General features: G+C 39.6%; 1 long non-coding RNA gene and 1 pseudogene across 1 annotated transcript; both read left to right on the top strand.

Moving 5' to 3' along the window:
* The first annotated feature begins 2,525 nt into the window (after nt 1-2,525).
* On the top strand, nt 2,526-10,255 carry LOC140847412 (uncharacterized). The gene is made up of 3 exons (XR_012127399.1): nt 2,526-2,644; nt 5,954-5,981; nt 8,367-10,255. It is a non-coding gene; the product is annotated as an uncharacterized lncRNA (long non-coding RNA).
* On the top strand, nt 3,233-4,248 carry LOC108394877 (olfactory receptor 5J3-like; annotated as a pseudogene).
* Nucleotides 10,256-15,506: the final 5,251 nt, after the last annotated feature.

The raw sequence follows: 15,506 nt of genomic DNA, 5'->3' as shown, positions 1-15,506 counted from the left end.
GAAAGAGCCTCCGAGACTGCCTAGACTGACTGCATCATTTTACTGATGAAGAAACTCAGATCCAGAAGGAGAAGACTGTTTGCTTAAGATGATGCAGCTCCAATATAGTGACGGAGGATGACCTCTCATCTGTTTTTGGAAGAATAAATGTACCAAAGGTGAAAGTCCCAACCAGAAGAACTGCAGAAAACAAGTTAAAGGGAAAGCAAGATAGTGATGTGGAAAGGTCACAGAATTAGGCCAGGAGATCTGGGTTCCAATACTGGCTTTGCCACTAATTCATTGTGCGACATTAGACAAGTCACAAGCTCTTTGAACTTCTGTTTTTTCATCTGGAAATGGGGGTGGAGTTTGGAATATATCATCTTTTGGAAGACTGCATTTATTACACACTTGATATTTTGTTGAATAAGTAAATAAGGGAACTTTCATTTAAATTCTAAGTGTTATGCTATTTTTGGAAGATTCCCAGTGAACTACATAACTGAAGAAATGAAAAGAGAGGAAACCAAAATTTTTTTTAAAAGAACTGGTACTGTAAATCTACCTGCCTCTAGGGAAAAATACATGAATGCATTTTTTTCAACATGAAAGGTTAATTCTTCAACAAATAAAAGGAGTGCCTGATTATTTCTAATAAGCAAATATCCACAACACATTAGCCAAGTTAATAATGCACCCATTCTGGCTGCTATATTGACACTAGTTAATGCTGCGGCATGTGTGGATAGGGTATATAAAATCATTCCCTTAATGAAGGCCGAATTTTGTATGTTTATTTCCTTTGGGAAGAAAAGGCAATTCAATCTTATTTTAAGGAAAAAAGATTTCACCGTGTTCTAAAGACTAATAGAGAGTCACTCATTCATTCAACTAATATTTATTGAATGCCTACAATGCATACAGACATCAAGGAATAGAGTTATTCTAAAATGGGGAATTTAAAAAGTGATACAATAATGTGAAAATAACATTGAAAACCTGCCTTTTTATGATTCAAGATAAGTGAACCGCCAAGAGCTGTTTGTTTAAACCTTCACATGTTGAAACTTTCACAGTGGAGAGGCAGAGCAGATGATGTATGTGTAGGGGGTGAGTGGGAGGGCAAATAGTGCAGCTCTGTAAGCAGGAGCTGAGGCACGCAGCAGAAAATGATCATATTGATGCATTCCTCCTCCCTCTCCCATCTTCCATGATGGAATAATAATAGGGATCCATTCCATGTGTACTGTATCACCCTTCAGAGTTTACAGAGTGCTTTCACAGGCATTATCTTATTGGATCCTCATGCCAGCCCTAAAAGAGAGGCCTAGAGGGTATTGTTTTTTCCGTTTTGAGAAGAGAAAATACGGGGCTCAAAGAGGTTAAGTGGCTTTTCCACTGCAGGACAATACAAATTAGTGTCAGGACTAGAACTCATGTCTTTTGTCTCTGAAAGCAGTGTTCTTTCCATTATCTCCATTCAGTCCATATTTTCCCCTCCAACCTCCCCATTGGAAGTATAAGTTGTTAAATGTTCCCCTGGGTGGGATACTGGGCTTCAGCAGCAGGAGTTTACACGACAGTATGAGTAGAGCAACAACGTGTGCATATTTATGTGTGTGTGCGTGTATGTGTCTGAAGGATGGTTAGGGAGGGGACATGGAGAAGTTACTTTAGCCAATCTAAGGTTCACTTCTGTTGGTTTAAAATGACGAGTGTACATACGCAATACCTCTGCTTGCATTAGTGAAATGGAGAGAAAAATGTAATGAATACAGAAACAGGAGTAGTCATAAAGGAATGAAGAAAATAGAATTCAGGAGCACCTAATATATACCAAGTGTACTTACAATATTTCATTTAATCTGTACTATTGTCCCATGACATGGGTCCTATTAGCATCCTTTCACAAATTAGTAAACTAAAGCTTAGGTAGGTTAAGTCCCAAGTCACAGAACCAGTGATTTCCTAAGCCAGGATTCAAATAGGTCCATTTAGCTCCTGATTTGGACATCTTAACTACTACACCAAATAAAGAACCTATGTTTTCTGGTGAGTTTCTTTTTAATCAAAGTTTGGAGAATCCTCTGAGTTCCCTTGTCTAGCTTCTCACCAAATATAAGAATTACTTCTAGACACCCCCTCACTGATGGCTGTGCAGTGAACCATAGGGGCTCTGATTTAATTTGTATTTTATAAATGGAAATGGATCTGCATGGATTTATCCTTCTCTTGTCTGGTGCTTCATTCAAAGCAAAACCCAAGCATCTGTATGACGCAGCAGGTCAGCATTAGAGGGAGCCTTTGACCACAAGAAGGAGGGACAGAGTTCATGCAATTAGCCTTAAGATCACTGACTCCAGCCATTTTGTGACCTGGTCCTTTGCTCAGATGGATCTGACCAATGAGCTCTAGAAGAATTCACAGAATTCACAGTTTTCCACAGCGGCATTGCCTTTGCCTTAGCATGGTTAAAGGGACTCGGTCAGTTGATGATCAGCTATGTGACTCCTTTGGTTACTCTTTCACAGGATCCAAATGATACCCTCAGGCTTGAGTTCAGTTTCTGATGGCCATTTAGGGGCATTCTGATTCTGAAAAAAATCTACCAAGGAAGAGATGATCAAGGTCCAGAGAAACCCTCTACCAACCAAGCAGAATGGTAAGTATTGGTGACTTCTACTATTTCATAAATATCAGCACGAATACTGAAGTGGGGCTGTCTGCCAAGATGAAATCAATTGACATATTTGCCCTACTATTACTTCATGTGCAATGATTCCTTGGGCTTGATTTGGAAAAGTGAGAAAGAATGAGATGGAATTCCATACCTAAGTTCTCTAAGAATTTGTAGACCTGTATCAGCAAAGAACACTTCTTGATAATACCTGTTATCCTTCTCCCTCAATTACTCATTCCTTCAACAAATTCTAAGTGTCTTTTGCATCCTAGGCATTTATTCTCTTCCTTATCTGTGTTCATTTTGCTCTCTGCATTTTCTTTATCTCCTGTTTGCCTTCTCTTCTTCCCCCCATATTCAGTCTCAGTGTTATGTTTAAGAAATGGTGCTACAATTTGAGAAGGTGTTTAAAGTGGGAATATAGATGAGGAGAACGGTTGGAGAGAGTTGTGGATTTATGTATTTTGAGTGAGACTGTTTTACCCATATCATCCATTTTCTTTTATTTCCTCACTTAAAGCCTGTCTAAAGAACTCTTAACTAGTCAAGAATAATACCCAGCTTGTGTCAATGGAGAATTCATCTATAGAGACTGACTTCATCCTTCTTGGCATGAGAGATAACCTGCAGCTTGGGTTTCTGCTATTTGGAGTCTTTTCATTGTTTATTTTGTCACTGTGTGTAGTAATCTGGGCTTGATAGTCCTGATCAGAGTCAGTCTATGCCTCCACACCCCATGTATTTTTTTCCTCTATTTGTCCTTTCTTGATGTCTGTTTCTCTTCCATCATAATCCCAAAAGCTTTAGCAAGTTTGTTATCTAAGTTGCAGTCTGTTTCTTTCCTTGGATGTATGACTCAGATGGGCTTGTTCATAATCTTTGCTTCTGTTGAATGCAACCTTTTGGCTTCTATGGCCCGTGACCACTACATTGCCATCTGTCACCCACTGCTTTACCATGTCAGTGGGTCTAGAGTCTGTTGTCTGTCTCCTCTTGGTAGCAGGATGCAGTCTTGGTGGATTAGTTAACAGGGTTTCTGTGACAACTTCCATTACTATGGTTCCGCCTTCTACACGTCCTTCCCCTCTTCTGAGACATCCCTTCACTGTTGGCACTGGCTTGCTCAGACCCCTGGGTCACTCAGATATTGCTTATTGGCTGCAGGGGAGTCACCCTGGAGGTCCTAGTCTCCTACATGTCTGTCCTCATGACTATCCTGGGAATTCCTTCAGCTTCCAGCAAACAAAAAGCTTTCTCTGGCTGTACTTCCCACTTGGCTGCTGTTGGCCTGTATTATGGAACAACAGTGAACCCTTACTTGCAGCCCCTCTCAGTGTGGATCTCAGGCAGGGAAACAGATGGTTTCAGTGTTTTATACAATGGTGATTTCCCTGTTAAATCTTTTCATCTATAGTTTGAGAAACTAGGAAGTGAAAGTTGTTCTATAGAAAATATTGAGACAGAGTCCCCAATTTTTCATTCTGTGTCTCAAGAATGTAATATGTTCTATGAAGATTTGCTCACAGTTTTACACAGTGTTTTTTTTGCCTGCAAATGAAACCTTGTTAAGAATAATAAGTGTTTAGAAGTAGTTATTTAGATAAATAGCAACACAATAGGAGGCAATTGTGTAGACAAAATAATGTGTATTTTCTGAAACAACTGTCTGATAAAAAATATTTTAAGAGAGGGAAATATGTATGTGGCTCTGAATATGTCAATCTGAGCTGTGAACTGGTATAATACTAATCATGAGTTAAAATAATTCCAAGATAAGAAGGTTAGAAAACACAATAATTGGACTATAAGTTATTGAAGAGAACATGGATGGCAACTTGAGGTGCAAATTCCTTTGCTTATAGTGAGGATTTACTTGGTGTCCCTTAGGCTGGATTAAGTTCAGTCTACATCTTTCATAAGGATTCAGAACACTCCTAGATGTGTCTTACCCAAATGCTATTATTCACTGCTTCTGTGAGGCTGTAAAATGTGAATCTATATATGAATTCATATGCAGTTATTGATATTTGTAGGGGTAGATCTTATTAAAGAGAGTGATACTTGGCCAAACAAGAGATTAAGTTCACTAATGAGAGTAGAATTTGAAGATTGTTTGTAAGGGACCATTGATCATTGATTAGTGGAAATGCCAGGCCTGATGTACAGCAATGATTTTTTGTAAGCAAATTCTGACTGGTCTTGAGCCAAGTCCATTACCATTTCTGAATATACTTTCAACAGGCAACACAAGAATAAGTAGAACCCTAATTAATGTATGAGTCTCTGATCAATCCTTAGAATTTGTAAAAATGCATGAAATTTGTGGATATTGCTGTCTTGTCTAAAATTGAACAACAGGCTATTCATAAAAGTACACAACCTTACATCTGGAGATTGCAAAACCTTAATATCTTCCTTTTATAGATGAGGAAAACAAGGCTAAGAAACAAGAGAAAGTGACAAGTAGCATACAACCTACTTGAGGAGAAATAATTTAGTTGGTTCAGGCTGCAAAGAAAAAGAAAGTAGTATTTAATCTAGGTCAGATGCAATCCTGGGGCCCTAAGAATCTAGTTTTGCTTCTGTCTCTATTCCTAGAAACTGTCTAGCCTTGTAGCCATCTGCCATTGACTTCTAAGCTCCAGTTGTGAGGGACTGTGGTTTGTTTACCTGGTAGCCATGGGAAAACCAATTCCCTTAGAGCTCCAGATCCATCCAGCCATCAGCTGGAACCTCCACGTGAAAGTTCCTCAGGCACTTCAAATTTAATGTTCAAAAATGGAACTCTTCTGAACCTGCTCCTCCTTTTCCCTTGTCCCCTATCTAAGTGAATGGCATCACCCAGTCTCTTAAGCCCAAGACTGGAGTCAGTCCTTGATACCTCCGTTTCTCTCAACTCTTTACATTTAATCAATTACCAAATCCTGTCAATACTCCCTCCCAAATACCTCTGGAATTAGTTTCTCTACCACTGCCACTGGCACTGTTCTAGATCATGGTGCGCTCCTTTCTTGCCTGGATTAGCAAAATAGTATTTTATCCCTTCTCTCTGAATCCACCCTGGATCCTATTAAATCTGCTTTTCACATAACAACCACAGTGGTTTAAATGCAAATCCGACCAGATCAGCCTTCCACTACCCTCCACACTGCTTAAAACTTTTCCATATTTCTCTGCCTATAAGGCAAATTCCAAACTCCTAAATTTGGCATGCAAAGCTTTCCATGTCTTGTCTGTCCAAGTCCTATTCATTTTTTAAAGTCCAAACTTAAATCCCATCTTCTTTTCCAGGCAGATTTTCTGGACTTTTCAAATGGAAGTGAGTATTCATACCCTGTTTTCCCACTGTACTTTGTTTGCATCCTTATTGTAGCATTATAACACTTGGCCTTATACTAAAACACTTTGCATTTTTCAGAATTTCTGTTTTGCTCCCCTACCCTGAAAACCTTTGTAAAGATGGAGTCATATTTGATTAATTTTTTCATCTCTACTCAAGTTCTCACAGAGGGCCTAGGGCCTGGTAAAGCCTCAAAAAACATTAGCAGAGTTGAAATTCACTCACAACTAACCTCTTTTCTTATTCAGTCCATTTTGCCCACCAGGCATTGTTCTATCACGCTATATAGGGGAGCAAATGTAGAAAATTTTATCTCCTGGGGCATGAGCTTCTAGCTGAATTTCCTGGCTTTGCAGATGTTTTTATTTGACACTTAACCCACAGTAGGGTACCTGAACCTCCTCTTTACTGTAATTATCTTTCAGTTCTACACCACTCTGCTGTTGGCCCTCCAATCCTTTGTCTTCTCTGGATTTCTGTTCTTCTCTGGTAACTGGTAACTTGAAACACATGGCAGATTTCTTCCTGGAATAAAGACAATCCTCTTTGTACGATTCAAGGTTAAAGGCTCTCAGAATCAGAAGTTGGACGTAGGACCCGAAATGATCATCAAGAATGATAGTCTTCATTTTTGAATCGGAATTATTTATTTAAGTGAATTTCAATGCAGATAAAAAAAAAGCATAACATAAAAGTGGGACAGGTTTGGCTGAGAAAAGTGTGAGGCGCCTATAGCTCCATTGCCTAACACTCCTGTCTCTTTGAGGCAGCTCTCCAGGAGCCCAAGGACAGTCTGAGAACACTCGGTTAATTGAAAGTCTCTTTTCACATATAAGGAATTAATGTCTTCAAGGGGGAGCAATCAGCTAGTCAGTGGTAGAGGCAGATTTAGAATTCAGGTCTCCTGATTCATACCCCAGAATATCATTTACTAACACATTCTCTTAGGCCCCTCTCATGATGTGAGATACTTAATGCAGCTGGGAGGGTGGGATGAAATAGGTTTTGTGAGACTGAACTGCAAATACTAACTTAGCATCTATCTCCTTGGCAAGTAGAAGTGTCCGCTATCCTCTTAAGAGTCCCAGCAAGACTACAGACAGCTACAACCTCATCAGCTTTTATCATTTCTATATGAGAAGCAGTGGATCTCACGGGATACCAAAATACTTCATTAATAGACAGTCCTTAGTGTCAGGACTGGCTACATAATTTGTAGGCCCACTGCAAAATGTAAATATGAAGTCCCTTGCTCAAAAAGCAGGCAAAAGTGCCATTAAAGGCATTCCAATATAAATGTTTCCCTTTCTACTGAAGTCTCTTTTTCGAATTATCACTGTTTTAAATTAGCTATTTAATGTCATACCCTCTCAGGCAGAGGGATACTTGTGGGGCAAGGACAGACCCTCATAGCTGCCCAGTAACCCCACCCTGTAACTCGCTGCATGTGTGTGTGGTCCACTGGCTGCTGGGTTCCTCATCCCACCAACTGCTGAACAGATGCATTATACCCTGGTCAGGTGACCACCCAGGGTATTGCCCCCTCTGTACCAGGGTGCACTAGGTACCTGGATCAGAGTGGGCATTAAACCCCACTGTGCCCTGAGTCTCAAATGCACCATAGCACTACTACCCTGAAGCCAGTATGGCCATCACCACATCCAACCCTAAGATATTGCGGGGCACATGGGCCTGACCCCAATTCTCCTGGGCCTGCCTAGGCCCCTGAGGGTGGAGGATTGCATCGGCCCCTGGATGGGATTGGTAGGAAAAGGGTGGGTAGGGCCTCGGGTATTAAGAAGCAGGAGAGTAGGCATCCAAGAATCTGTCCCAGGGAGGTAGACAGCAGTGAAAGGTGGGCCTGCATGCCAGCAGACTCCAAGCTCCCAGTGTATACTCAATTGTGCCGTCACATTTTGGATTTCACTTACAAAGCACAAATTCAGATTATTAAAAATTTAGGACGGTGGCATTAAACCCTAAGTGCAAGGCCCTTCTGAGTTCAGCGCCCTTTACCCCTCCACTGAACGCATATCCATAAAGCCAGTTCTACTTAGAGAGATTTCTTTTATCTTTATCAGGCAGTATAGTGTGTAGTGGTTAAGAATACAAGATCTGAATCAGACTGCCAGACTTTGAGACGCACCTCTCTTACTTCCTGATTTTTTGAACTTATATAAATATAAGTTACATAACTTTTCTATTTCTCAGTTTCTTTATATGTAAAATAGGGATACTAAGATTATCTACCTGCTAAGGTTTCTGTGAGATTTAAATGAGGTGATGCATGTACTTAGTTAGAATAGTGTCCAGACATGCTCAATGTATGCTCAATAACTTTTTTATTATCATTTTTGTTTCTAGGATTCTACACTTCAGATATCCAATACAGGCATCAAGTACTGTTTACTCTGGCTCTCCAAATGGTGTTTACCCAGCTTACACAGCATCCAGCCAGACTTCAGTCTCCAGTGGCCTCTCAGGCTTAAGGGCAACTCCGCTGGATCTGTATTGACTAAGTGAGCCCAGTCAGGTGTTACTGGTAGAGTTTAGTTTTTTCTTTCACAGACCAAGGACCCATCTAAGTCAGTGTGCAGCCTTACCGTACTGGTCTCAAGACTGCCAAATTCTGCTGCTTCTCCAAAAAGCTCTCAAGAAGAGGATATCCTTATTGTCTTACAAATAGTGGCTCCTGGTTATTGGGTTAATGGGAAAGACTATACAAGGCAGTCTGCTGTCCCCACGGTCCTGCTGCCCCAGAGCAGCCCGTAGGGGCGTGCACAGTCAAGAGCACTTGGACTCAAAACAAGCTTTGAAACCAGTGGAGTCTAGGCCAGCCCCTCCCAGTGATGGGATGAGGGACGGGGGGGTGAAGGGGCCCCTCTCTAAGTTGAGGCAGCAATTCTGTGCGCCCAGGCATTACAAGAGAATAACTACTGGTCTTGATCTGCATCTGCCTCTCCTTTGCAGGAGAGGCTGAGCCTTGCATCCATGGAGCTCCCGGCATATCTCCACACCCTCCATGCCGCCCCCCACACACACTCATGCTGGGCTGAGTCAGTCTCACTCGGGGCTGGGTTTTGCCAGCTGCTGTGGCTGGGGCATCCCTCCTGGGCGCTGCTCTAGGTAGTGCTCAGGGCAGCATCGCTCTTGGGCAACCCGACTGAAGGATCCCGCTGAGGTAGTCCTCAGCTGCACTGAGCTCGGCCACAGCCAGTCCTCGGGCTGCATCTGGGGGCCTGAGCGAGTGTGCAGACATGGGGGAGGTGTAGTTCTGGGGGGCCCTGTAACAAGATCCTGTAGCCCCAAAGGCTGAGCAGTAGAGTCCAGCTGGCTGTGTGGTTCCCTGCTATGGTCCAAGGCAAGCACAGCTTAGGATCCCTTGGCCCAGAGCTGACACTTCTGTGAGCCACTGGGGCTTCTCGCAGGGATCTGCTCAGGGGCATCCCGTTCACGGAGGAATGTCCCAGTCTGGCCTCCTGGATATTGAATGGCCTGCTCACCAAACCCTCACAGCTGAGAAGAACAGGTGGAAATAAACCTGCAATCTCTGCAAAGCTCCTGGGGCTGCAACTAGCAGAGGTCTAACTCACATTGCACAAGTGGAGTTCTGGGACCCAGAGTACTAAGCAAGGGTGGTAGGGACAGACACTAGGCTTCTGAAGAGACAGAGTCCATTTTGTATAACTTTGAGAATATGGCTAGTCTGGGGTGAATGGAAAACAGAAATAAGCAAGTCCATCAGTAAGTATTTTCTGAGTGTGCATGTCGTGTACAAACCTTGACAATAAAGCAGCATAGAGAAGAAAATTGGGAGAGAGGTGGGAGATGCCAAAGGGAAACAGGAGACATGGCCCTTTCTCTTGGGAAGCATAAAATACGGGCCCCAGAAAAGAAAATGCTTAAGCACTTGAAGAAAAGTTTAAATACAAGTTGGTTTTACCTTATGTTTTTCCTGAAAAGATATGAAAAATTACCCTTTCAAACTCAGTAAGTTCCCGCTGACTTCCATTTTAATTTTAGAAATATGGTGCTACTTAAAAAATTGTAACCTCAATTCAAAACAATTAAACACCTTTTCCACACAAGCTGGTTAACCCTGATAGCAAAATTAATTATCTAAAGTTACTTTTTTCCTGATTATAAAAGAATGATATGCTCATTACTGAGAAATTCGAAAATATATAGAAGTAAAGAGAATACACAAATCAGCACCTAGAGAGAACCATTACCACTTTGATATATGTCCTTTTAGCCTGTTTTTTAATACATGCATATGTATTAAAATAAACATATTTGTAGCAAAATAATAATAATTTTGTACCATGTTCTTTTCATTTAAAAATATATTAGAAAACTATGTATGTCAATAAGCATTCTTTTTCTTGAGTTTAATGATTACATAATACCCTGGTATGTGGATGAACCCTCATGACTAATTTTTTTTTTTAAATTTTGTATTAAGGTATGATTGATATACACTCTTATGAAGGTTTCACATGAAAAAGCAATGTGGTTACTACATTTACCCATATTATCAAGTCCCCACCCATACCCCAATGCAGTCACTGTCCATCAGTGTAGGAAGATCTCATGACTAACTGTTAACAAAGAACTTTGAGAATACTGATAGAACATATATCTAACAGTAGCTTCTATCAATGCACTCATAGCGACAGATGAAATACACAATTTGCAATGTGACTGCATTTTGTCAAATGCATAAATATGAACCTAGGCTAAATGAAGTTACTAGGAAGAAGAATTATCTTCTATGATCAAATCTTGTATGAACACACAGGTTTTAAGTGAAACTTTCACTTGAACAGGTGGAAAAGAGAAAAGGCTGATATCCTGAAAGATTTTTACCAGATATTTTCTCTCAGATTGTAGAGTTGAATGTGCATATTATCTTGGTGTATAGCATTGAAACCAGCCAGTGCCAGACCAGTGAGTGTCCATCCTAAGGACAGAGGCAGAGGGGGTAGTAAGGGTGCAGGAAAACACCTTGGTTCTATAACTTAGGCTGAGAGCAGTCAGGTGGGAGGCCAGGACAAGAAGGACTTGTGCTTGCCCCAGAGCTGAGAGCCTTTTGAGGATGGTAAGCATGATGGGTGTTTATGGATACAGTGCAGAGGGAATTGAAGGCTTCCAAGTCACGGGGGAGAAGGAGGAAAGCATACCAGCTTGACCAAAGGAGCGTGACAGAAGAAGTGGTCAGTAGTAGAAAGTGAAGAATAGAAGGTAGCACATAAGAGTTGGTAAGGACACTGGCCATGGGCATAGTAAGTGGAGAAATCCAAGCAGGACAGAGAGATAAATGGGGACTGATTCCAATGAAGAAAATTAGCCAATTTCCCTACTACAGTGATAGCATAGAGAAGTTTTGAGTTGTCTAAAGAGAAGGGTTAAAATAAAAGTAATTTTGAGAAAGAGCAGTCATCCCTAGGAGAAGGAACTTTGCCATCACACTGAAATTTCTTTCCATAGTTCCCAAAAAGCATCTGCAAAAGACATCCAAAGACACGAACTCAGGGATAAGACAGATACCTGGTTCAGTCCTCTAGTTTCAGTTTCTAATACTCTGAGTTGTCACAAAATCAGGATAGGCAATTTGCAGTTATCCCAAGGGGCTAAACTAATTCACAGCATTTAAAATTCATTTAAAGCCATGTTTAATTAACATAATATTTAATTCTACTTTAATTACTTCTAAGAACCCACATATTGCTTTGGGGAATTAGTAAAATTAGACAGAATTAGTGTGTCATAACATGGAACACGTTGGGAATCATTAGTCTAAACCATCTGGTTGATGGCTATCTCCTTTCTACTTGATAATTGCCAGGATTAAAAACCGTATACCTACCCACCCATCCTTCCACCTACCTCCAGTAGGTATTGTCTTGAGATCTGAGAGTTCTTTTGTTTGTCCAATAATATTCACTTATCTTTAAGCCTCTGATCAAGCCAAAGGCAATATAGCCATGGTTTCTTCATCTATAACACAGATGTAACCACGATTTCTTTCATTCTGAATTGTTGTGGCAACTCAGTAAGGTAACGTACACAAAAGGTGTTCATGAAAAGTTGCCATTACTAGTAAAACTTAAGCCTAAGGGAAATGACACATAGTAGGGTAGGTCTTCATTTATTTCATGGAACAAAACAGGAAGCAAAACAATAATGGCCACATTCAAGAGAAAACTTTGGGCAGTTTTGTAACTCATCTATGAAAAATACCTAGGGGGTAGTTGAATTAAAATTCTTCTTAAGTGAAGGGTATGATTTCCATTTCCTTATTCATAAGACACAAACACCATCTGTAGTATCTAACAACATCTATTAAGCCTGTGATGTTTCGGCCTCAGGCTCTAGGAATACAATCAAAGCATCTTCAAATCCAGGAATATAATCAAGGCATCTTCCAAACCATGAAGCTCACATGAGTGGGAAATCCCAAACAGGGAGAAGCAGGATCTTATATGAGCCGTTTTTTACTTACGTATACCTGATTGGAGGTGATAGATAAGGTGGTGGTAGATAGGAGAGCTCACCTTCAATCCAGGATAATGGACCAATTATCCTTTCTTCAAGGATCAGATATGACTTCCCATGTCTAGTATTTAAATTGGGATTGTGTTACTTCCACTTCAATAAAGAAAGGATAATCTCATTGTTGGTGTATAGAAATGCAACAGATTTCTGTGTATTAATTTTGAATCCTGCAACTTTGTTGAATCCAGTTATTTGTTCTAATTGATTTTTTTGGTGGAGTCTATAAGGTTTTCTATATATATGATATCATGTCATCTGGAAATAGTGAGTTTAACTATTTTCTTACCAATTTGGATGACTTTTATCTCCTTGTATTGTCTGATTGCCATGGCTAGGACTTCCATGAATAAAAGTGGTGAGAGTGGACATCCTTGTTCCTGATCTTAAAGGTAAAGCTTTCAGCTTTCCACTGTTAAGTACGATCTTGGCTGTGGGTTTGTCATATATGGCCTTTATTATGTGGAGGTATGTGCCTTCTATACCCATTCTGTTGAGACTTTTTATAATGAATGGATGTTGAATTTTGTCAAATGCTTTTTCAGCATTTATGGAGATCATCATGTGATTTGTATTCTTTTTGTTAATGTGGTGTATGATTTTGATTGATTTACAAATATACTATCCTTGCATCCCTGGAATTAATCCCACTTGATCATGATGGGTGTAACTTCAGATGCATTTTAAAAATCTTTTTGCTAAAATTTTGTGGAGAATTTTCACATCTGTGTTCATCAGAGATATTGGTCCAAATTTTTCTTTTTTTTGTAATACCTTTGTCTGGTTTTGGTATTAGAATGATGCTGGCCTCATAGAGTAAGTTTGGAACTATTCCTTCCTCTTCTATATTTTGGAATACTTAAAGAAGGATGGGTATTAGCTATTCTTTAAATGTTTGGTAGAATTCAGCAGTGAAGACATGTGGTCCTGGACTTTTGGTTTTTGGGAATTATTTGCTTACCAATTTGATTTCATTGTAGGTAATTGGTCTGTTCAGATTTTCTGTTTCTTCCTGGGTCAATCTTAGAAGGTTGCCTTTTTCTAGAAAGTTCTCCATTTCTTCTAGGTTGTCCAATTTATTGGCCTATAATTTTTCATAGAATTCTCTAATAGTTATTTGTATTTCTGTGGTTCCTGTTGTGACTACTCCTTTTTCATTTTTGATATTATTTGTGTATTCTATCTTTTTTTCTTGATAAGTCTGGCTAGGGGTTTGTGTATTTTGTTTATTTTCTTAGAGAAAAGTTCTTGGCTTTGTTGATTTTTTCTATTGTTTTGTACTTCTCTATTTTATTTATTTCTGCTCTTATATTTACTATGTCCTTCCTTCTACTAATTGTGGGTTTCATTTGTTCTTCATTTTCTAGTTTATTTAATTAAAAAAAGTTTAGATGGTTTATTTGGGATTGTTCTTATTTGTTGAAGTAGGTCTGTATTATTACATACTTCCCTCTTAGAACTGCTTTTGTGGAGGACTTGAACAGACATTTTTCCTAAGAAGAAATACAGAGGGCCAACAGGCATATGAAATATGCTCCACATCACTAATCATCAGGGAAATGCAAAGAAACACCACAATGAGATATCACCTTACGCCAGTTAGAATGGCTACTATCCAAAAGACAAGAAGCAACAAATGCTGGTGAAGATGAAGAGAAACAGGAACCCTCCTACACTGTTAAGTGGTGATGTAAATTGGTGCAGCCACTGTGGAAAGAAATATGGAGTTCCTCAGAAAATGATAAATAGAAATACCATATGACTGAGTAATTCCACTTCTAGGAATTTACCTGAAAAAGACAAAATTCCTGATTAGAAAAGACATATGCATCTCTATGTTTATTGCTGCATTATTTACAATAGTCAAGATATGGAAGCAGCCTAAGTGTTCATTAATAGATGAATGGCTAAAGAAGAGGTGGTACATATATACAATGAAATATTATTCAGCCATAAAAAATCCTGCCATTTTCAACAACATGGATGGACCTGGAGAGTACTATGCTATGTGAAGTAAGCCAGGTGGAGAAAGACAAATACCATATAATTTTACTTATTTGTGGAATATAAAAACAAAACCAAACAAAATGAACAAAATAGCAGTAGACTCATAGACACTGAGACTTGACTGCTGGTTACCATGGGGGAGGAGTTGGGGTGGGTGGTTGGGAAGTGTGAGGTGGATAAATGTACATAAAAATTCTCAATCATAACAAGTTGGTCACAGAGATGGAAGTACAGCATGGAGAATATAGCCAATGATTCAGTAACATCTTCCTATGCTGACAGATAGTAACTGCACTAGAGGGGGTCAGGGTTTGATAGTACGCATAACTGTTGAACAACTGTGTTGCATACTTGAAACCAATATAAGAATTTATATCAACAGTACTTAAATAAGGAAGAACACAGGAAGTAAAAAAAAGAAAAGAATAATCTCATTAAGCACTTTCCTGTCTTCTTTCTCTAACCTCACTTTTCCCTCATTTCCATTTTTTGTTTGTTATAGAGAAATATAATATAGTGGGAGGAGAAGGGATTTTGAATCCAGAAAGGTCTTGAAGTCACCAGTTTTCTTATTCTGTGTCTGTTTCCGGACCCCCTCACCACTTTTTCCTTGTGACTTTCCTCTGTGTCTAGGTCCTTGTCACTTTCTTTAAGAATCAGTTTATTGGCAAGGATGTGAAGAAACTGGAAAGTTCATAAACTGTTGATGGGAATGTAAAATGGTATAGACACTGGAAAGTAGCTCTACAAAAGGTTAAGCATAGAATTGCCATATGACCCAGCATTTACACTTCTAAGTATATACCTAAGAAAAATAAAAATAAAAATATATGTCCACACAAAAACTTGTTCATAAAGTTTCATAGAAACATTATCTATAATAGCCAAAAAGAAGAAGCTATTCACATGTCCATTGATGGATGAATGAATAAACAAAATGTG

This window comes from Manis javanica, chromosome X (assembly GCF_040802235.1).
Source record: "Manis javanica isolate MJ-LG chromosome X, MJ_LKY, whole genome shotgun sequence".
In the NCBI taxonomy this organism is placed as follows: domain Eukaryota; kingdom Metazoa; phylum Chordata; class Mammalia; order Pholidota; family Manidae; genus Manis; species Manis javanica.
This window is presented reverse-complemented; position numbering and strand designations above follow the sequence as displayed.